The sequence below is a fragment of the Geotrypetes seraphini genome, chromosome 10 (genome assembly GCF_902459505.1).
Source record: "Geotrypetes seraphini chromosome 10, aGeoSer1.1, whole genome shotgun sequence".
NCBI lineage: Eukaryota > Metazoa > Chordata > Amphibia > Gymnophiona > Dermophiidae > Geotrypetes > Geotrypetes seraphini.
This window is the reverse complement of record NC_047093.1, coordinates 19,310,216-19,332,948: the sequence shown is the minus strand read 5'-3', so window position 1 is coordinate 19,332,948 and position 22,733 is coordinate 19,310,216. Positions and strand designations below refer to the sequence as shown.

The window sequence follows — 22,733 nt, the reverse complement described above, 5'->3', positions numbered from 1 at the left end:
ATGAAGGTGAAAAGGGCACAGTCTCATATGTAGAATCTCCAAAATTCTTCAAGTCCTGGTAGGACTACTGAGTTTCCTGAAAGAATGCAAAATCCACTTGTAAATGCTGAATGTACAGAAGTAATTTTGTCCCGTTATATGGATTATTCAGTTCCTTAGTGTTCAAACTAACCAGCCTTATATATACCCATACTCATCCTGAAATGTCCAGTCTAATAAGGTTTTCCAGAAAAGCCTAAAGTTGGAAAAACTGCCAGCTGAAGTTTTTCACATGAATTTGATAGTGCTTGATCAGAAAATAAGTTTTTAAAGCACATCCTGGAGTCCCTCAAAGCCCTGATTAAATAAAGCTCTATTTTTCTTAAAATTTGCTATTTTTTTTGCTTAACGGAGCAAATTGCTTGGTATTATAGCTATATAACTTTTATGTTTTCACACTCAGCAACGATACATTGATAAAAAAGACATTTTGTGCAAAAAAATCTAGCAGTATTTTATTTTACTAAATGAACCTCTGCACTTTATTGTGGAAAATAACAGAAATTTTACATACTTCACCAATAGCTAAACAAATACACTTTGGTGTAGTGATCTACCGATGGTATTCCAAACACTAAGGGCTCCTTTTACTAAGGTGCGCTAGCGTTTTTAGCGTACGCAAACCACACGCTAACCGAAAAATACAACGCAAGCTCTATGGAGGCGTTAGCGTTTAGCGCATGCGGCATTGTAGCGTGCGCTAAAACCGCTAGCGTACCTTGGTAAAAGGAGCCCTAAAGCATTCAATATCTTCTTGAGATAGTCAAGATGGAAATGACTTAGAAAAGTAATATAAGTCTGCATTTATGCCTTGCAGATCATTTTTATGTTCTGAAAAAAAAAAAAAATGATGAATTTGATAAGTGCAGAGCAGAGCTGTGGAGTCGGAGGAAATTTCGGGTACTTGGAGTCGGCGTCGGAGTTGCCAAACAATGCACCGACTCCGACTAAATTTAGATTGGAATTAAAAAAAAAGCAAGTTTAAATGTCCCAATTTACAAAAAATTATCATTAATGACTTCTCTACTGTAAGAATAAAGACCAATGCATGCAGTGCCTCACGTAACCGCAAAACGAACACGTGCTTCACTATATGGCACGCAACGCACAATTCGGAGCACCAATACTTATAAATGTATTCTCCCTTGTTGTTTACAACTTATTTCCAACGTTCAACAAGGTTTTCAATACCTCGTTGGTAGAAATCACCTGGTGTAGACTCGAAAAATTCATCCAACCAAGCTCTCCCACCATACGCACAACATCTTTTTACGCGGATGAAGATCTTGTTTCACGCGCGGGGTCGTTTGTTTACCGGAATCGGAGTCGGGGAGTCGGAGTCAGAAGTACAAAAAACTGAGGAGTCGGAGTCGGAACATTTATCTACCGACTCCACAGCCCTGGTGCAGAGCTTGAGAACTGAATCAGCCAGTTTCAGAAATGTCAAAATGGGTCACTTAAATTTACTAAGAAAACCTTGTATATTTTCTGGAGGGGAAGTTTTCCTGGTCTTTCTTATCTTTGAATTTCATTCAGGTTGAATGTTTATTATTAAAAATCCTTGCAATGGTCTTGGAGAATGAGATGTACAGTGTCAGCATCTATGAGCAAACTTGGTTCTTTTTGTTGCATAGAGCGTTTTGGTCCCCAGTTCGTTTACAAAAGTTAGATAGCTCTAAATCTAATAGATGCTGGCACTGTAATCTGGAACCAGGGACATTGGACCATCTACTTTATTAATGTCCCTGTATTAAGTTATTTTGGAATTCAATTTGGACTCAAGTAAATTCTTTATTGGAAAACCATGTTCAAGTTTCAAGTTTATTATTTTTCTTGATTAATCGCTTAATCGGAATTCTAAGCGATGTTGCGCTTTCCTATGATACTGTTTTATTTGGAATGGTTATGAGAAAAAAAGAGTCAAATATCATCACACAACAACAAACTTTTATTAATTATGACAGGGGTTGCCATTCAACATATTACCAATAACTGGAAAAATTACAAAAATCTTAATTACACATTCTGGTGGAATTCGTTATGTCATATTTTTAAGATGGAACGAGCAATAGCGTTGCAAAAAGGGAATTATAATAACTTCGTAAAGATTTGGGGGCCATTGGAAAAGTATTGTAATGAATAGGCATCATTTTTTTCTGCCTTTTTTAGATTTATTATATGCACACTCAGGGGGGAGGGAGGATTTAGGGAGGAAATTTTTATAACTATGTTTATAATAATAGTATAATATATTTTATATAGAATAATTGATGAAGGGTAGGTGGGTAGGGTTTTATCATTAATGGTATATTAAGATTTAATGTGTTAGATTTTATAGTGCTATATTGGAATCAGTTTATGATATATTTTTGTGCACTTGTTGTTTGATTTAAAATGAATAAAGAATAAAAAAAAAAAAAAAATCCTTGTAATGTAATGTGTTCTTAACTACTCTGGTCATAGAGGTGGTAGATCCAGCCCCTGCCAATTAGATGTTTCTTTTTTTACACTCTTTTCAACCTCTACTGACTTCAATGAGTCCCTGCACATGGCCCCACATCCTTTTGCACCCCCAGGACCATTTCTCAAAGCTGAGTAACTCGTGGCTACAAGGATGGCTCTGCCTAAGGCAGTGGTCTCAAACTCAAACCCTTTGCAGGGCCACATTTTGGATTTGTAGGTACTTGGAGGGCCGCAGAAAAAATAGTTAATGTCTCATTAAAGAAACGACAATTTTTGCATGAGGTAAAACTCTTTATAGTTTAGAAATCTTTTTTTTTCGGCTAAGTCTTAATAATAATATCATTTATAGCTAAAGAGACATATGATCAAGAAACTTTTATTTTACTTTTGTGATTATGATAAACATACCGAGGGCCTCAAAATAGGACCTGGCGGGCTACGAGTTTGAGACCACTGCTATAGGCTAAGGCTCTTTACACCTGCATTGTGAGGTCATAGAACTTTATGGCAGATAAAGGCCAAATGGCCCATCCACTATCTCCTCCTCTCCCTATTGGCTAAGGCTCTTAACATTTGCATTTCCTCTCCCTATTGGCTAAGGCTCTTTACACCTGCATTGTGATATCATAGAACTTTATGATTATAGAAACATGATGGCAGATAAAGACCAAATGGCTCATCCAGAGCATCCACTATCTCCTCCTTTCTCTATTGGCTAAGGCTCTTAACATTTGCATCTTCTCTTCCTATAGGGCAGTGGTCTCAAACTCAAACCCTTTGCAGGGCCACATTTTGGATCTGTAGGTACTTGGAGGGCAGCAGAAAAAATAGTTAATGTCTTATTAAAGAAACAACAATTTTTGCATGAGGTAAAACTCTTTATAGTTTATAAATCTTTTTTTTTTTTTTTGCTAAGTCTTAATAATAATATTGTCATTTATAGCTAAAGAGACATATGATTAAGAAATTGTTTTATTTTACTTTTGTGATTATGATAAACATACCGATGGCCTCAAAATAGGACCTGGCGGACCGTGAGTTTGAGACCACTGGCCTAAGGTGTGGTGGCAATTAGTGTCCGAGTCTGTCTGGCACAAAGGTACAAAAGAAGAACTGATGCTGGATCTGGGGAGGGTAACAGAGGGAAAAGAGAGAGAGAGACCTGGACCCAAAGGGGATGGGGCTGGAAAAAGAAAGATATTGTCACCATGGGCTGGATGACATGCCTTCTCCTTCCCTTGGCCCAAAACTCCAAGAAAGTGGTCCTTCTCTCCTCCATCTCACTTGGGGAAAAAAAAGATGACCTCAGATCTACCCGCCAAAATTCTGGTTCTCTTTATTCTAAATCTTAGTCTGGAGAAAAGACTGCGAGATCCGTCTTAGTAAGAGCAAAAATCTGAGCTGGGGAAACAGAAAGGTGTTTTATGGCCTAAATTCGGTTCTCCAGTTCCCCTCAGGGCTAGATTGCTAAAGGGTCCCCCTCCACCACCTAGTTCGCCAGCCTTTAATTAGTACGGGAAGGACTCAACAGGCGAGGCTTCTGTTCCATGCATTAGATTAAAAAAAAATAAACTAGAGATTTGATTCCATGTAGAACATCTGTAGAGCTATCGGGCACAGTTTTGTGACCACATCCATTATATAACATGACCCCCCCCCCCATGAAGCTAAATTAAAAGACTATGAAAGCGTCTGAACTCACCCGAATGCAGTCGACCTCGTCTGGGCTGGGTTTTGGCTCCTTCCTCTTTCCTTTCGGCAAAGAAACACGAAAGTGAAACTCTGTTTCGGAAAAGCCCGTTCTCGTTCGTCTGGGCTCTGGTTGGCTGAATGATGCTCTAATCAAGTCAAGAAGTGGATGGAGCCTGTTTGATGGAAGAAGCTGGGAGGCAGGGAGAAATGGAGAAACCCAGTGGCATGCGGCAGCCTAGCAAGGATCCAAAGCCATGCACCCCCATCCCCCCCCCAAAAAAAAAGGGGGGAGGGGAAACTCCGGTTCCCAAAGATCCCTGTGCACGGGGTTTGCTGGGAGCAATCAATATATGTCTGGTGAAAACTCCTGAGGATGTCTGAGGGCCCAGAAGAGCTGCCTAGAAATAGGGTGCAAGATGAAGGTGGGGGCAATGGAGCTTGTGAGTTTAGCAGAGAAAGAAGAGATGCAAAAATAGAAATAAGAAATTCGTATTTCTTTAAGATTGAAACAGAAATGCTTTCAATCAGATTACAAGTAGAGGTCTGCACGGGAACGGGGATCGCGGGTATCCCCCTAACCCACGGAGGTCCCCGATCCCCCTAACCCACGGGGGTCCCGCAGGGACCCCCCTTTGGCCCACAGGACTCCCACAGGGATGGAAGGCTTTGGAAGCAGGGTTCGTCCTTATAATATAATGGATATGTCAGCCTTAGTAAAAGAGGGGGTTTATAAGTTAATTACCTGAACAGAAAACAAAAAAAGGGTTCCACCAAAGAGATTCCACAAGGAAAACAGCAGCACAAACACAAAAGAAACTGGAATTGATGATCCTGTCAGAAGTAATTGCTGCTTTTTATGGGGACGGGCAGGGATGGAGGTAATTCCTTGCGGGGATGGGTGGGGACGGAGAGGATCCTGGCGGGGACGGGTGGGATTTCTGTCCCTGCACAACTCTCTAATTACAAGCCCAAAATACAGAATGCTTGAAATCAAGTTGCTGTGCTCTTGGCTTTGAGAATCAGCATTTTTATTTTTCCTGTTCTTTTATGTGTTTTATTGATTAATCATAGGGGGGAGGGGTTATGTATAATTGAGTTGAACGTGCTTTTGTTGATCAATTAAATGTAATATATTTGTGTAATGCACTTTTGAAGTTTGAAAATCGAATAAAGAATTTAAAAAATAAAAATGCAGTGGGTACTTATATATATGACACCTGGGACAATCATTTTCTAAACTCCCTCCTAAATGGGTTTTTTTTTCATTATTGATTTTATTAAACATATCAAAAGTGCAACAGAAATACATTCAAGAATTCAAAACAACAGCACTTACATACTTGCAAATTGCTTAAATCTCATTATCTATCCCACCCATCCTGGATGCATGGAACTAAAATCAAATCTGGAAGTAATATTAAAAAAAAAAAAAAAAAAAGATATTTAACAAATGATTCCAATGGACTCCAAATTTCCTTAAGTTTCCTAAGCTGCCCTGATTGGTCTGCTAACAATCTTTCATAACGCTAAATCAAAAGACTCCTTCTACGAAGGTGCGCTAGAAGTTTTAGCGCACGTACTGGATTAGCGTGCGCTAGCTGAAAATCTACCGCCTTCTCAAGAGGAGGCGGTAGCGGCCAGCGCACGGGGCAATTTAGCACGCGCCAGTCCGCGCTTTAAGGCCCTAGCGCACCGTTGTAAAAGGAGCCCAAAGTGTTTCCCAGCAAAAAGTAAAAATTCACCCTATCCCAATTCTTCCAGTTCCTGGTGATTAATTGTATGGCCACCCCAGTCATAATAATAATAAGTATATCTTTATTTTTGTCAATTGGACTTTTGGATTGTAACAATGTCCCAAATAAGCGGGATATCAACACCTAAGACACAATTAATTTTACTCCAAATAGTTTTCCAAAAAGTGAATATTAATGGACAGTAATATAAAAGATGATCCGTCCCCACTTCAAGATGGCAATGGTGTTATCTAATTTTTGTAATCTGACTGGTGTCCAAAATCGTCTATATAATAGAAAAAAACAGAGTTTGTCTCATAGATGCTGACACAGTGCAACACCGCTGTCGAGTCCAAACTAGAGAATGACATGGTGACAAAATTCATCACCGTTCCTGTCCCCGCGGATAACCGCGGGAAACCATCTTCATGTCATTCTTTAAAGAGAGAGGGAAGAATCAGAGTATAATTGGGCACAACCACTGACCCACAAGCTTTGCTTTGAAGAATGCTGGTGTAGAAGGATTGAAGTTGAGATAGGCACTACAGAATGACAATCTCTGGTATCCAGAGCAGATATTGTGATGTCATAATGCCTCATTCCACCAGTGCCTAAGAACCAATCACATCAGTAATATCACAATGGCTTCATTATCCTTGGCTCACATAAGAATGAGAGTATGAATGGCCACAACCACTGACCTGCAAGCTTTGCTTTGAAGAATGCTGAGATTGAGCAGCAACATTCCAGAGCAGATATTGTGATGTCATAATGCCTCATTCCACCAGTGCCTGAGAGCCAATCACATCAGTGATGTCACAATGACTTCATTATCCTTGGCTCCCATAAGAATCAGAGTATGAATGGCCACAACCACTGACCCGCAAGCTTTGCTTTGAAGAATGCTGGCGTAAAAGGACCGAGGTTGAAATAGACACTAGAAAATGACATGGGATTATTTCCCGCAGTTATCCGTGGGGACGGGAACGGTGATGAATTTTGTCACCATGTCATTCTCTAGTCCAAACCCGTGGCCATTGAGTAATAGAGATATTTTGCTGTATTTCCATAGACCAAATATCTCTCAAACTTGATTTTGGTTTCTTTGAAAGATATTCATATATGCCTGGTGACCATGAGCCTCCACTTGGAAACATATGGTCGGCAAGCTATGCTGATTTATTAAAGCACGCCATGCAGGGAACCCTTTCTGAATGGCCGGCCTTAACTGTGTCCATCTATATCCTTGAGATTTCAAAATTCCAAACGATTGTTGTAATTGAAAAAAAGAAGCCATTTTATCATCCTTAATGACATCACTTGGGGCTCCTTTTACTAAGCTGCGCTAGCATTTTTAGCGTGCGCTAACCCCCGCGCTACGCAGAAAATATCAATGCCAGCTCTATGGAGGCGTTAGCGTGTAGCGTGCGCTGAAAACGCTAGCGCAGCTCAGTAAAAGGAGCCCTTAATGTTCAAATGCCTGCTTTTAACCAACGCTTCCATAGGATTTTAGAATTGCCTACTAATATCTTGGAATTCAACCATAGGGACTGACCGGTGGTTTTATGTATTGGGACTGGAATTAACTGATCAATAAATTCTAGGGTTTTTAGCGCATGCACAAAATTACCGCGTGCTATAGTGTGCGGTAGCTGAAATCTACCGCCTTCTAAAAAGGAGGCGGTAGTGGTTAGCATGCTCAGGAATTTAACACGCGCTATTGCGCACCTTTGTAAAAGGAGCCCTCAGTGTTTTCCATGTTGACTGAAAAATCATATTATTGTTATAGTCCGGGAAGCTTGATACTCAACACATGGTTGAGATGAAGTGGGGCTATAAGATGGACTTTCCAGAGTCAACCAATCCGGCAGATGTTCCATAAGTTCAGGAAGAATCCAATACATACCCTGACGCAAAATAAAAGCTTGATGATATCTATAAAATTTTGGAAAATTTACCCCTCCCAATGATTTAGATTTCTGTAGTGATACTAAGGCTATTCTAGGATTTTTACCAAGCCAAATAAATTTTAAAAGAATCCCAAAATAAATTGGTAACAAACTGCAGGCAAAATCATCATTTTGATAGTTTGGACTCTCCCCCGCCAAGAAAGATTTAATGGATTCCATTGCTCACACATTTCTTTGATCTTCAACAATAAAGATCTTTCATTTACCATCATTGTATCTTCCAGCGTCTTTTGAATCATTACCCCTAAATATTTTATTCTCTCTTCCTTCCAAAGGAAAGGAAAAGAGTCAAATAATACCTTTATACAATGAACATTCAATGGAAGCACCTCTGATTTATTCCAATTTATCTTATATCCAGAAAATTTTCCAAAACACTCTTATCAGTTGTAACAAATGAGGGATAGTTACTTCAGGATTCATCAAATGAAGCAAGATATCATCCGCATAAGCCGAGACTTTATAGAAATTCCCTGTATCTCCTCCGCCTCTGAATAGCTAACAACAAGAGTTCCAAAACAATATCAAAAAACAAAGGAGACAAAGGACAGCCTTGCCGAACATCCCTCTTTAAAGAAAATCTCTCCGAAAACGTATTATTAATATAAATTCTAGCTGAAAGGGAGCTATACAAGGTTTGAATCATTTGAATTAATCCATTCCATTGCTTGGTACATGAAAGACCATTCTACTCGATCAAAGGCCTTCTCTGCATCCAAGGATACAGAAAAGTCCGGATCATCTATTGTTATTGCCAAGTTGAGCATATGAAGTGCCAATCTAGTATTATTTGCAGAATATCTTTGAGCAACAAAACCCGTTTGGTGCATTCCAATAATATAAGGGAGAGCCTTAGCCAGCCTCAGGGCCAATAACTTAGTCAAAATTTTTCCATCCACATTAAGGGCTCCTTTTTACTAAGCTGTGATAGCAATTTTAGCGCACGGAGGATTTTAGCACGTGCTAAACCCGCGCTACGTGGCAATTCAATGTGTGCTTAAAACCGCTATCGCAGTTTAGTAAAAGGAGCCCTAAGTAAAGAGATTGGCCTGTAATTGTAAGAACCTCAGCCCTTGTACCTAATATTTGACCTTTCACCAATTGTGATTGATATAATTTGAAAAGATGAGGCAACAACAACTTTTGAAAAGATTTAAAGACCTCCACTATAAATCCGTCACTGCTTGGAGATGATCCTACTCTAAGAGACTTCAATGCTGTTTGGATTTCCGAAAAAGATATGGACACATCAAGAGATTCTTTTATATGCTCTGGAATTTTTAGGCCCCAGAATAGACCACAAGAAGTCTTCTCCTTCATTCCCATTATTTGAGTTTAGCTCAGAAAAGGATAAAGATTTATAATAATCCAAATATTGGATTAAAATATCAGTTGTATGGGCAAAAATCTTACCCTTATCATTTTTAATGGCCGCAATCTTTACTCTCCGTTTTTAGCTTTGAGATAATTTGCCAAAACTCTCCCCGCTTTATTCGAATTTCAATAATACACCGCTTGCTGAATAAAAAATTCTTTCCTAGCCAATTGTGAGCTGATGGCATTATATTATTTAGCCGTCATCAAGGCATTTAAAGTTACTTGATCCCACTTTAAAGCCAATTTTGATTCGAAATCAGAAATAATTTTTTCAAAATTGGAAAACTCCATTCTAAGCAATTTCTTAACATGAGCCGAATAGGATATAATCTGCCCTCTTAAAGTTGCCTTAAAGGCATCACAAAAATTTGTAGTAATAGGTATGCGCAACTCACAAATAGAAGATTAAATTAAATTAGATTAGATAATAATCCAGAGTCGCACAACAAGGGTGCACCTAGGAAAAGGCAGTATTTTAAACACTGTAGTGAGCACTAGAACTTCAATACACCCATTGTAAAAAATAAACAGGACAGATGAGTATAGATCATGCTGCACAGTCAATGCTAACAGAATTCATATCTTTTATCTACACATAGAACACAGATACTCCCTTCTCCAGTATGGAATAAGTAATCACAAACTAAATATAGAAAATTGAAGACAAAAGTTATTCTAAACCACCAAGAAGCCAGACTCTACATATAATGCAACGCAAGAGAAACAGTGAAGCCGTCTGCGCAATGCTACTGCGGTGGCGAAAAGGGCAAACAGAATGCTAGGAATGATTAAGAAGGGGATCACGAACAGATCGGAGAAGGTTATCATGCCGCTGTACCAGGCCATGGTACGTCCCCACCTGGAATAATGCGTCCAGCACTGGTCGCCGTACATGAAGGAGGACATGGTACTACTCGAAAGGGTCCAGAGAAGAGAGACCAAAATGGTTAAGGGGCTGGAGGAATTGCCGTACAGTGAGCAATTAGAGAAGTTGGGCCTATTCTCCTCTTTGAAAAGAGGAGACTGAGAGGGGACATGATCGAAACATTCAAGATAATGAAGGGAATAGACTTAGTAGATAAAGACAGGTTGTTCACCCTCTCCAAGGTAGGGAGAACGAGAGGGCACTCTAAAATTGAAAGGGGGTATGTTTCTTTACAAACATAAGGAAGTTCTTCTTCACCCAGAGAGTGGTGGAAAACTGGAACGCTCTTCCGGAGGCTGTTATAAGGGAAAACACCTTTCAGAGATTCAAGACAAGGTTAGACAAGTTCCTGCTGAACCAGAATGAACGCAGGTAGGGCTGGTCTCAGTTAGGGCACTGGTCTTTGACCTGGGGGGCCACCGCGTGAGTGGACTGCTGGGCAATATGAACCATTGGTCTGACCCAGCAGCGGCAATTCTTATGTTCTTATAAGTCTAATATTGTACAAAATATAAAGAAAGCAGATGTAAATTTGAAAAAAACTGATAATCATCACTTTACAAATTAACAAAACAGAAATAAAAAATGGAAACTAAGAAAATGCAATTTTATTGGACTAATACAGTACATTTTTCAATTAGCTTTCAGAGGCCAAAACCGCATTCCTCAAGTCAGTACAAGTATACTGCTGTTATGGTATCCTATCCTACGATTTAGTGACTCATCAAACTTTTAATAAAACTTGAAACTTGAGGAGGATGTTGGTCTCCAAAAGTTAGTAAAAATTGTATTAAAATTAATCCAATGAAAATATAACTTTATTTCTATTTATAAACATTTATCAATACAAAACAAAAAAAATTGTTTCTACCTTTTGTTATCTCTGGTTTCTGCTTTCCTCATCTTCTCTTCGCTCTCTTTCCATCCAGCCTCTGCACTCTTTCTCTGTCTCTTCCATTTACTGTCCACTCTCTTTATCCCCTTCCATATGGCATCTTCCATCTTTCTATGCCCCTTCCATAAACTATCTACCCTCTCCCCTTCCATCCAGCCTGTGCCCCTTATCTCCTTTATGCATAATTCATTTCAGCTTCACTTCCTCCATTATTTTCTCTCCTGTCTCCACACTTCCCCCATGCCCTGGCATCTCTCGCTTCTCCTTTCCTTCCTTCCTTCTACCCCACCCCATGGTCTGGCATCTGCCTCCTTTCTCCCCCCCCCCATGCCCTGGCATCTCTCTCCATGGTCTGGCATCTCCAATCTTTCCTTCCCCATGGTCTGGCACCTCTCTCTCCTCCCTCCCCTAGTCTTTCTTTTCCTCTCCGCCCCACTTGTAACGCGTTCTGAGCTTATGGGAGAACGGGATAGAAATCGAAATAAATAAATAAAGTTAGAAGGGAAAAGATTCTATACAAATGTAAGGACGTTCTTCTTCACCCAGAGTGTGGTAGAAATCTGGAACGCTCTTCCGGAGGCTGTTACGTATAGGGGAAAACACCCTGCAGGGATTCAAGACAAGGTTAGATAAGTTCCTACTGGAATAGTACATATGCAAATAAGGCTAGATTTAAATAGGGCACGATGAGTGGATTGCTGGGCACGATGGACCACTGGTCTGACCCAGCAGCGGCAAATAGTATGTTCTTATATAAAACCTATATTCAGACAATATACAATTGATGAGCTATAATCTTCAGATTTAGCAAGGAATTATTTTAAACCTTTTTCCTTTGGTGTCTAATGCCCTTCCCTAGAGGACCATATACATGAGCTCTAGATGATTTACTTTGCTTTAGTGCTGCTTCCAAAATTACTGACTAGTAGGAAAGCCAATGTTGATCATGCCCAGGTGCTGCTAACATCTTGTATCTGAGTTCTGGATGTGTGCTATATGGAAAAAGAAGCTCGTGCCCTGGCAGGCTACGGACTTTAGTCACAGTGCAAGATTGAAGAATAAATTTGAAGCCTGTTTTATTATCTAGAGCTTTAAGGTGGTCCCAGGAAAACCGCTTTGAAAATTTTTGAAAATAAATTATTCAGAAGGAAGAATGCTCAGGGCTCAGATGTAACTGGAAAGCACAGTTACTTACCGTAACAGGTGTTATCCAGGGACAGCAGGCAGATATTCTTAACGCATGGGTGATGTCACCGACGGAGCCCCGGTATGGACCTTTTTAACTAGAAAGTTCTAGTTGGCCGCACCGCGCAGGCGCGAGTGCCTTCCTGCCCGACGGAGAAGTGCGTGGTCCCCAGTTAAGATAAGCCAGCTAAGAAGCCAACCCGGGGAGGAGGGTGGGACGTAAGAATATCTGCCTGCTGTCCCTGGATAACACCTGTTACGGTAAGTAACTGTGCTTTATCCCAGGACAAGCAGGCAGCATATTCTTAACGCATGGGTGACCTCCAAGCTAACAGAGAGGGAGGAGGGATGGTTGGCCATTAGGAAAATAAATTTTGTAGCACAGATTGGCCGAAGTGTCCATCCCGTCTGGAGAAGGCATCCAGACAGTAGTGAGTAGTGAACGTGTGAACTGAGGACCAAGTGGCAGCCTTGCAGATTTCCTCGATGGGTGTGGAACGGAGGAAAGCCACAGAAGCAGCCATAGCTCTGACCCTGTGGGCCGTGACAGCACCTTCCAGTGAGAGACCGGCCCGAGCATAACAGAACGCAATACAGGCAGCAAGCCAGTTGGAAAGCGTCCGTTTAGAGACAGGATGACCTAGACGGTTAGGATCGAAGGTCAGAAAGAGCTGAGGGGACGAGCGGTGAGCCCTGGTACGGTCAAGGTAGTATGCGAGGGCACGCTTACAATCCAGCGTGTGCAACGCCTGTTCCCCAGGATGAGAATGGGGTTTAGGGAAAAAGACAGGCAACACAATGGACTGGTTGAGGTGAAAAGCCGAGACCACCTTGGGAAGGAATTTAGGATGGGTACGCAGAACCACCTTGTCATGGTGAAAAACAGTGAACGGTGGATCGGCGACCAGTGCATGCATCTCACTAACCCTCCTGGCAGAGGTGATGGCAATGAGGAAAAGCACCTTCCATGTTAGAAGTTTGAGCGAAGTTGTGGCAAGAGGCTCAAAAGGAGGTTTCATGAGGGCTGATAAAACCACATTCAGGTCCCAGACGACAGGAGGAGGCTTCAGAGGTGGTTTGACATTGAAGAGGCCTCTCATGAACCGGGAAACCAGTGAATGAGCCGTGAGAGGTTTTCCGAGGATAGGCTCATGAAACGCAATGATGGCACTGAGGTGGACTCTGATTGAGGTAGACTTGAGGCCAGCGTCGGACAGAGAGAGTAAATAGTCCAGTACAGTTTCCACCGCCAATGAGGTGGGATCGTGATAATGCAGTAGACACCAAGAGGAGAACCTGGTCCACTTCTGATGGTAACATTGGAGGGTGGCCGGTTTCCTGGAGGCATCCAAAATGCGACGGATAGGCTGAGACAGATTCTCTGGAGAGGTCATCCCGAGAGAAACCAAGCTGTCAGGTGGAGCGAAGACAGATTGGGATGTAGTAGAGACTGATGCTGCTGCGTAAGTAGAGTAGGAAACACAGGAAGAGGAATGGGCTCCTTGGAGCTGAGCTGAAGCAGGAGGGAGAACCAGTGTTGGCGGGGCCACCGAGGAGCGATGAGAATCATGGTGGCCCTGTCCCTGCGGAGTTTGGATAACGTCCACAACATCAGAGGTAGTGGAGGAAAGGCATAGAGGAACCGATCCGTCCAGTCGAGCAGGAATGCATCTGGGGTCAGACGATCAGGAGAGAAGAGTCTGGAACAGAACTGGGGCAGCTGATGGTTGTGAGGAGCTGCAAAGAGGTCCACCTGCGGAGTGCCCCAGCGAGCAAAGATGGAGTGGAGTGTGGAAGGGTCCAGAGTCCACTCGTGAGGTTGAAGGATGCGGCTGAGATTGTCGGCCAGGGAGTTCTGTTCGCCCTGGATATAGACAGCCTTGAGGAAGAGATTGCGGGCTGTGGCCCAGGTCCAGATGCTGAGAGCCTCCTGACAAAGGAGGCGAGATCCGGTGCCGCCTTGCTTGTTTATGTAGTACATGGCGACTTGATTGTCTGTGCACAGGAGAAGAACCTGAGGGCAGAGAAGGTGCTGGAAGGCCTTGAGAGCATAGAACATGGCTCTGAGTTCCAGGAAATTGATGTGATGTTGACGCTCCTGAGGGGTCCAGAGTCCCTGGGTGCGTAGATCTCCCAGGTGAGCTCCCCATGCATAGGGGGAGGCATCCGTGGTTATGATCATGGAGTGAGGGGGTAGATGAAAGAGTAGACCCCTGGAAAGATTTGAGGAGTTCAACCACCATTGAAGAGATTGCTGAAGAGACGATGTCACAGAGATGGGATGAGAAAGAAGATCCGTGGTCTGTGACCATTGGTTGGCAAGAGTCCATTGAGGTGTCCTGAGGTGGAGTCGCGCCAGAGGAAGCACATGGACCGTCGAGGCCATGTGGCCCAGGAGGACCATCATCTGTCGGGCTGGAACGGAGTGATGAAGGAGCACCTGACGACAGAGGTGGAGCAGGTCAGTTGACGGTCGGAGGGGAGAAACGCCCTCATCAGTGTGGTGTCGAGAACTGCTCCAATGAACTGAAGTCGCTGTGTGGGAAGCAGATGCGACTTGGGGTAGTTGATCTCGAACCCCAGGAGATGGAGGAAAGAGATGGTGTGATGAGTGGCTTGTAGCGCAAGTGGAGACGTAGGTGCTTTCACCAACCAATCGTCCAAGTAGGGGAACACCTGGAGGTTGTGAGACCTGAGGAAGGCCGCCACCACAATAAGGCACTTGGTGAACACCCTGGGCGATGAAGCGAGGCCAAAAGGTAGCACTTTGTACTGATAGTGACGGTGCTGTATCTGAAACCATAGGTAGCGACGTGAAGTCGGATTGATTGGGATGTGAGTGTAGGCCTCTTTGAGGTCCAGGGAACATAGCCAGTCGTGCTGAGAGAGAAGAGGGTAAAGCATGGCAAGGGAGAGCATTCTGAACTTCTCCTTGACCAGACACTTGTTGAGGTCCCTGAGATTGAGGATGGGACGGAGGTCTCCTGTCTTTTTGGGAACCAGGAAGTAGCGGGAGTAGAATCCCTGACCCCTTTGGTCCGGAGGCACTTCTTCGATGGCATTGAGAAGAAGGAGAGAGTGGACCTCCCTCAGGAGGAGGGGGGTTTGGGAGGAGTGAGAAGCAGACTCTACGGGAGGATTGTCTGGTGGAAGAGTCTGGAAGTTGAGAGAGTAGCCGTGGCGAATGATGCTGAGGACCCATTGGTCTGATGTGATGACCTCCCAACGGCTGAGGAAGATTTGGAGGCGACCTCCGATAGGCTGAGGAAGAGGCAGTGATGGTGGGAGACTGGCTATGCCCTGGACGAAAAAGTCAAAAGGGCTGAGATGGTTTTGACGGAGGTAGAGGCTTGGCAGGTTGGTGAGACTGTGAGCGAGCCTGAGATTGATGCTGTTGACGAGGTCGGCGAGGCTGCTGTTGAGGCGGGTTGAGAGGTCTGGCCGAGAACCTGCGCTGGTAGGAAGACTGCTGTCTGTAGGGGCGAGCAGGTGGAGTCTTCTTTTTAGGTTTGATCAGAGTGTCCCACCTGGTCTCATGTGCTGAGAGCTTCTGGGTTGTTGAGTCCAGGGACTCTCCGAAGAGTTCATCACCCAGACAAGGTGCGTTCGCCAGGCGGTCCTGGTGGTTAATGTCTAGGTCAGAGACTCTCAGGCATGCCAAACGGCGCATGGCCACCGCCATGGCAGATGCGCGAGAGGTCAGCTCAAATGAGTCGTAGATGGAGCGAACCATAAATTTCCTGAGTTGGAGGAGGCTAGAAATATGTTGCTGGAAAAGAGGGACCTTACGTTCAGGAAGATATTTCTGTAAGGAGGAGAGTTGTTGCACCAGATGCTTCATGTAGAAGGAGAAGTGGAAGGTGTAGTTGTTGGCTCTATTGGCTAACATGGAATTTTGGAAAAGGCGCTTACCAAATTTATCCATGGTTTTTCCCTCTCTGCCAGGAGGGGTGGAGGCATATACACTGGAACCCTGAGATTTTTTCAAAGTAGATTCCACCAGGAGGGACTCGTGGGGCAATTGAGGTTTGTCAAACCCTGGGATTGGAATAACCCGGTACAAGCTATCCAATTTACGAGGGGCTCCAGGAACAGTGACGGGAGCCTCCCAGTTTTTATAGAAAGTTTCCCGTAAGATGTCGTGGACGGGCAACTTCAGAAATTCTTTGGGAGGTTGCTCAAAGTCTAGGGCGTCGAGGAAAGCCTGAGACTTTTTAGAGTCGGACTCTAAGGGAATGGAAAGAGCTGCTGACATCTCCCTAAGGAATTTGGAGAAAGAGGATTGCTCTGGTTTTGATACAGTGTCAGTCATGGAGGGTTCTTCGTCAGTTGACGAAGCGTCCTCCTCGGTACCGTGAGGGGAGTCTTCCCATAAGTCCGGGTCCCTAATGTCGGGGTGCATACGTTTGGACATCAGTGTGGAGGGCTCGGCATGGGGGGTCTTTGAAAGAGATTTGCCTGAGCGCACCGAGGCGGTACCGGGTGAGGAAGACCGATGTCGTTCCTGGGACCAGACAGGGTCGGCAGCATCACGGGTATGCACTGTAGGTGTTTCTGCCAAGAGCACCGGCATGGAGGTATTAATCGGTACTGAGGGGGTCGACACCGATGGGACAGTGTGAGGCTCGGACCGATCCTGTACCGGAAGGTGCAGTGCCAGCAACGCCGGCAACAGTTGCTGGAGCTGTTGTTGCAGCTGCTCCTGTAACTATGTTTGGAGTATGGCCGCGATGCGGTCATCCAGGGGAGGCACCGGTACCGCTTTTTTCTTCTTCGGTACCATAGGTGCCGCTCTACGCTCCGGCGATGAGGAGGCCGATGATGAGGCACTCACCGAGATCGGAGCGGAGCGTTTGTGGGGCCGGTGCGGTGCCGGGAGGGCCGGTGTCGCAACCGTGGCAGGAGGGCGCTCAAGGGAAGTGGGAGGCTTCTTAGCCAGCTTACCTGGGCCCAACGACCCCGAGGAAGGGTCCGGTGGTGTCGATGTTGTCGGTGCCGACTTTTGGGGTGCCGTCGACGTCGCAGCCGGTTCCATGGCAGATCCGGTACCAAACAAAATATTTTGCTGGATTTGCCTATTTTTTAAAGTACGCTTTTTAAGCGTAGCACAGCGGGTGCAGGTGTCAGCCCGATGCTCTGGACCCAAGCACTGGAGGAACCAATTGTGCGGGTCGGTGAGGGAGATCGGGCGTGCACACCGCTGGCACTTCTTAAAGCCCGGTTGAGGGGGTATGAAGGGAAACACGGCCTCCGCAAAATCAAAGCCGGAGGCCTGTATGGTGGCAACAGGCCCCGCCGGGGCCGGCCCGAAAAAATAAAGAAAACTCGACGAGTTTTTTTTTTTTAAAGAAAAGTAACGGGATCCGAAAGGAAAAAAACTGAAAAAATGAAAAAAGTACGCGAGCGGGAAGGCAGAAAATAGTTTTTCAACGGCCGTTGAAAACACATGCGTCTTCTTCGCTCCGCGGAAACGAAGAAACTGGGGACCACGCACTCCTCCGTCGGGCGGGAAGGCACTTGCGCATGCGCGGTGCGGCCAACTAGAACTTTCTAGTTAAAAAGGTCCGTACCGGGGCTCCGTCGGTGACGTCACCCATGCGTTAAGAATATGCTGCCTGCTTGTCCTGGGATAATAGATCTACCTGAGAATATTGTAGTAGAAATGGTGGATTCTCTGAGGCTTGGAGCTTCAGTCTGTAATGAAGAAAAATCTAGAGACGAGGTTCTCAACTTTTGTTCAGTTGAATTTAAAAAATCCCTGTTTCCCATCAACATACACATTTCTCCACAGAAGTTTAGTTTAGATGCCATCGACTCGTGCTCGAGTTCTAATGACTTGATGAATTTACAGATCTGAAAAGAGATCAGTTCTGTGCTAGTTCGGTAAGGTCCTCCAGCGTCATCCCTATGGTTGTTTTCAACATGTCCAGCCATCTGATTGCAGGTCGCCCTCTTCTCCTGGTTCCTTCAATCTTCCCACACATAATGTCCTTCTCCAATGATCTTTCTCTTCCAACAGCGTGGAAGCTACTATACAAAATTACCATGGAAGTTTTTGCTGATAGGTGCCATCGACTTGTGCTCTAGTCCTAGTGGCTTGATGAATTGTGGATCTAAAAAGAAATCGGTTTTGTGCTAGTCTGGAAAGGTCCTCCAGCATCCTCCCCATGGTTGTTTTCAACCTGTCCAGCCATCTGATTGCAGGTCACCCTCTTTGCCTGGTTCTTTTGATCTTCCTAAACATGATGTCCTTCTCATGTTAACTGATGAATAACATAAATCTCACTATTATCAGACACACTGTGAAATATAAAACCTAAAAAATAACCTAGCTCAACATACATGTAGCTGGAGTTTTTCACCTACAGTCTTGCCAGTGGGGGGTGCTGTTTCACTATCATAATTTTCAATAATGAGGGACAGGAAAGTTCTGCAGGACACCAGGGAACCTGCCTTTCTCTAGCGATTGGAAACACAATATTGAAGCATCGCCCCCCCCCCCCACACACTAGCAGTAATACAGTTGGAGGTCTCCTGATCAGCTTATAGGAACATAAGAATAGCCTTACTGGGTCAGACCAATGGTCCATCAAGCCCAGTAGCCCGTTCTCATGGTGGCCTATCCAGGTCACTAGTATCTGGCCAAAACCCAAAGAGTAGCAACTTTCCATACAGAATCTCAAAGAATAGCAAGATTACAGAACTCCAATGAGAGCAACATTCCAGAGCTGAGATTGTGATGTCATAATGCCTCATTCCACAGTGCCTCAGAGCCAACCTCAACAGTGATGCTACAAAGGCTTAATTGTCCTATACTTGGCTCACGTAAGAACATAAGAATAGCCTTACTGGGTCAGACCAATGGTCCATCAAGCCCAGTAGCCCGTTCTCATGGTGGCCTATCCAGGTCACTAGTACCTGGCCAAAACCCAAAGAGTAGCAACTTTCCATACAGAATCTCAAAGAATAGCAAGATTCCGGAATCCCAGAGAGTAACAAGATTCTAGAATCCTAAAGAGTAGCAACATTCCATGCTACCGATCCAGGCAGTGGCTTCCCCCATGTCTTTCTCAATAACAGACTATGAACTTTTCCTCCAGGAAATTGTCCAAACCTGTCTTAAAACCAGCCACGCTATCCGCTCTCACCACAACCTCTAGCAATGTGATCCAGAGTTTAACTATTCTCCGAGTGAAAAAAATATTTCCTCCTATTGGTTTTAAAAGTATTTCCCTGTAACTTTGTCGAGTGTCCCCTAATCTCCTATTAGTTTTAAAAGGGAACAGTAACATGTAGCAAACCTAACATAAAAATGCCTCTGCGCACTGGAAGTAAAAGCCTGCTAAGTGGGACATTCCTATTTATGTAAATTTTAATAGATAAAATTTTAATAGATAAAAATGATGTAACTTTTCCCTCCTTTCCTACCCAGTCATGTTATTTTTTGACTGTTTCTTAAAATTTTGACTATGCTTTGTATTGTCTGTAATAAGTCTAATCTGTCAAAATTATATGTGAAACCACTATCTGTGGCTTTTAGAGTGTACATCGCCTAGATATTACGATAGGCGATTCATAAAATGCTAATAAACTTGAAACTTAATAATAATAAACTTGACATGGGGGTTGTGGTTCTTGTAGCAGTGTCTCCTGCCACTGAGTTGCGTTTCCTGCTGCTGCTTTCCCCACCTACACTTTGCTGTTTGTGCTGGTTGGCCCTGCGACAAACCTCCTGGGTAGAGAATGACACAGGGACAAAGATGTCCTAGTCCCACCCCGCCCTATACCCTTGAGCTCTGTCCCTGCCTCTCACCCTGTTGACTCTGTCCTCATTTGCACAAGCCTCAAACACTTATGATTTTATATTTAAATCTTTTTATTAAAGTATAAAAAAGGACAATATTCTGTACAACTATTTATAAATCACCAAGATTCCCAAAAATTCAGTTGCCTATGTTTTCAGATCATCTGGGAAGGTAATTGGATTATCTTTTAGACATGGGTGTAGAAAAGAACCTAAACTGTGAACTGGATGAACAGGAAAATAAGGCTCGGATTCTATAAACAGCGCACTAAGTTAGGCGGTGGTAGGTGCCATACCACTGCCTAACTTAATTGGCTTAATTGATTTTAATCGGGACATTAATTGACCGCATCATTTCAAATCAATTTTCTCATTTAAAAAAATGGAGGCGCCTCCAGCAGTGAAGCCATTATTCTGACTACTGAGGCGCTTATGGATGCCTAAGGTCATAGAAGGCGTGGTTACCTCCACAAGTGACCCTCACAGTTGCGATTCCCTTCAAAGATAGGCGCCAGAAATGTAGACTTTTAAAACCCTGGTCTACATCTCCGGCACCTAGTTCTGCTGTGGACGCAATTCTCGAAACGGCATCATTGCGTGACTGACACGTGATCGGTGCTGCTTTTTTAGGCAGCCATCGTGAATGGCGCCATTTTGAGAATCTGGCACTATGTGTCTATTAATTGTTAGAAATGTTCCTTCATACCAGCAATGATAGATGAATCCGTTGCAGTAACCGTGAGATGCTTAAGCAGCTGGGCACATGATGGAAGGACGTTGCAGATTACAGAAAAAACACAAATGATGTCATTTAACAGTAGTTCATTGAAATTCAAAAGCAGTTTTGCAGGGGTTTTTTTAATCGTTGAATTCAGTTGCCAATTGTCTAAGACGTGTTAAGTTTTTACATATTGTTACTAGTCTCAAGGTTTTAGAGAATGACACAGGGACAAAGTTTGTCCCTCTCCCCATCCCGTCCCTGATGTACCCGTCCCCATGTCATTCTCTACTCTTAGGTGCTAGCAACTCACCAGTTGAGAACTTGATCTAGAAAAAAAACAAGCAAACTTGAAGAGGACTCTGGATTCTGCGGATAACCAGTGGAGTTTCTGATAATAAGGGGAAATGTGTTCCCATTTTATTAAAACCGTGGATTAGTCGGATCGCGGTGTTCTGAATTAATCTCAGCTTGTTGAGGTTCTTTTTATAAGGGAATTATTCTCTTTATCATACATTATAAATAAAATATTATAATAGATGATATTCTTACATGAAAATAACGTAATAAAGGGAGGGGGAAAAGGTTCATATTTAAATAATAATTGATAAAATCATTACAATATATATATTGTATAACTTTATAAGAAAAATAATTACAATTATATGATATATAAAACCATAAGAAAAATAAGACAAGAAATGTTATATATAAAATATATTATAAAAATATCAAGTGTATTGTTAAGATAATTGTATGAAAATTTATGACACTTGTTGTTAAATGGAAAAAAAATTCAATAAAAAACTTAAACAGAGAACTTGATCTAGAGACTTTCAAGTTCATAATTTTCCTATAATTTTAGAGTTTGCCAAGGGAAGTGCACCAAATACTGCTCCAACACCTTCGACAAACTCCATTTAACCTATCCGAAACTCGTATTTGAAGTACAAGTGGATAAAACGCGCTCTGCTGTTTGTTTTTTACATAACTTATACAAAAAAGCTGGCCGGATGTAACAAACTGCATTCCACTGCACCACTACCCTCAACACGCCTTTAACACCTTCCTCTGCTTATGGCAACCGAACGCATGCTGCGTTTTATTTGCATAAGTTCCAAGCATGACTTTGTCTCATGATGCCTCCTGGATGAGACAGTTTCAGCTTTATGGGAAAGAAGAGAAAATAAAAATGTCCTATAGAGTTACTTTTATTTATTTTGGTACACGATATCATACTTTAGCTGAATTAGAAAAACTGTACATTGTAGGTAGAAAAATAAGAAATATGTTTTGAATTACCTTTAGGAAATCTTAAAATCATTCTCAAGACATCAAATGTACAAACTGTAACTTACACAATTAGACAGCTTGCCTTCATTATTGACTCTCAAACCATTTAAAACAAGAAAAAGTGATAAAATAATGCTTCTATAAAGACCATGACATCAGACATCTAAATTGGCAAAGACTTTAAGTTATTACTGTAAAACAGACATTTCCATAACCTTCTAGGCTTTCCCTGGATGAAAGGATTTATCTGCTAAGCAGATGAATGGCAAATGCCAGATTACCAAAAAAAACTCTGTGGAGTGACGATGTTCCTAAATGGACTTTATTTGAAAGTATCAAAGTTCCAAAAGTACACTGAAATTATCCACATAAAATAATTCCATCCACATAAAAGTAAATCATCCACATAAGAGCCTTAAAGGACCTAGTCCGCTAGGGATACAGGACCCAACACGGTCCGTGTTTCGACAAAAAGTCTTCTTAAGGGGTCCCTGGGGGTCCTATAAAGGTGAGTACGTGGGAAACAATTGTGTGATGAGCCGGAAGTGAGACACTGCTTGCATTTGCAATGGAAAGGTGGACCGTGTTGGGTCCTGTATCCCTAGCGGACTAGGTCCTTTAAGGCTTTTATGTGTCCCA

At 43.1% G+C, this 22,733-nt stretch overlaps 1 protein-coding gene across 1 annotated transcript in view; it reads right to left on the bottom strand.

Annotated features, from left to right (window-relative positions):
• The window catches only part of LOC117367780 (sterile alpha motif domain-containing protein 9-like), a 39,990-nt gene extending 35,678 nt beyond the window's left edge, over nucleotides 1–4,312 (bottom strand). Inside the window, exon 1 of the mRNA XM_033960707.1 lies at nucleotides 4,205–4,312. The gene's annotated coding sequence lies outside the window, so the exon portion shown is untranslated. The remainder of the gene's footprint in view (nucleotides 1–4,204) is intronic.
• Nucleotides 4,313–22,733: the final 18,421 nt, after the last annotated feature.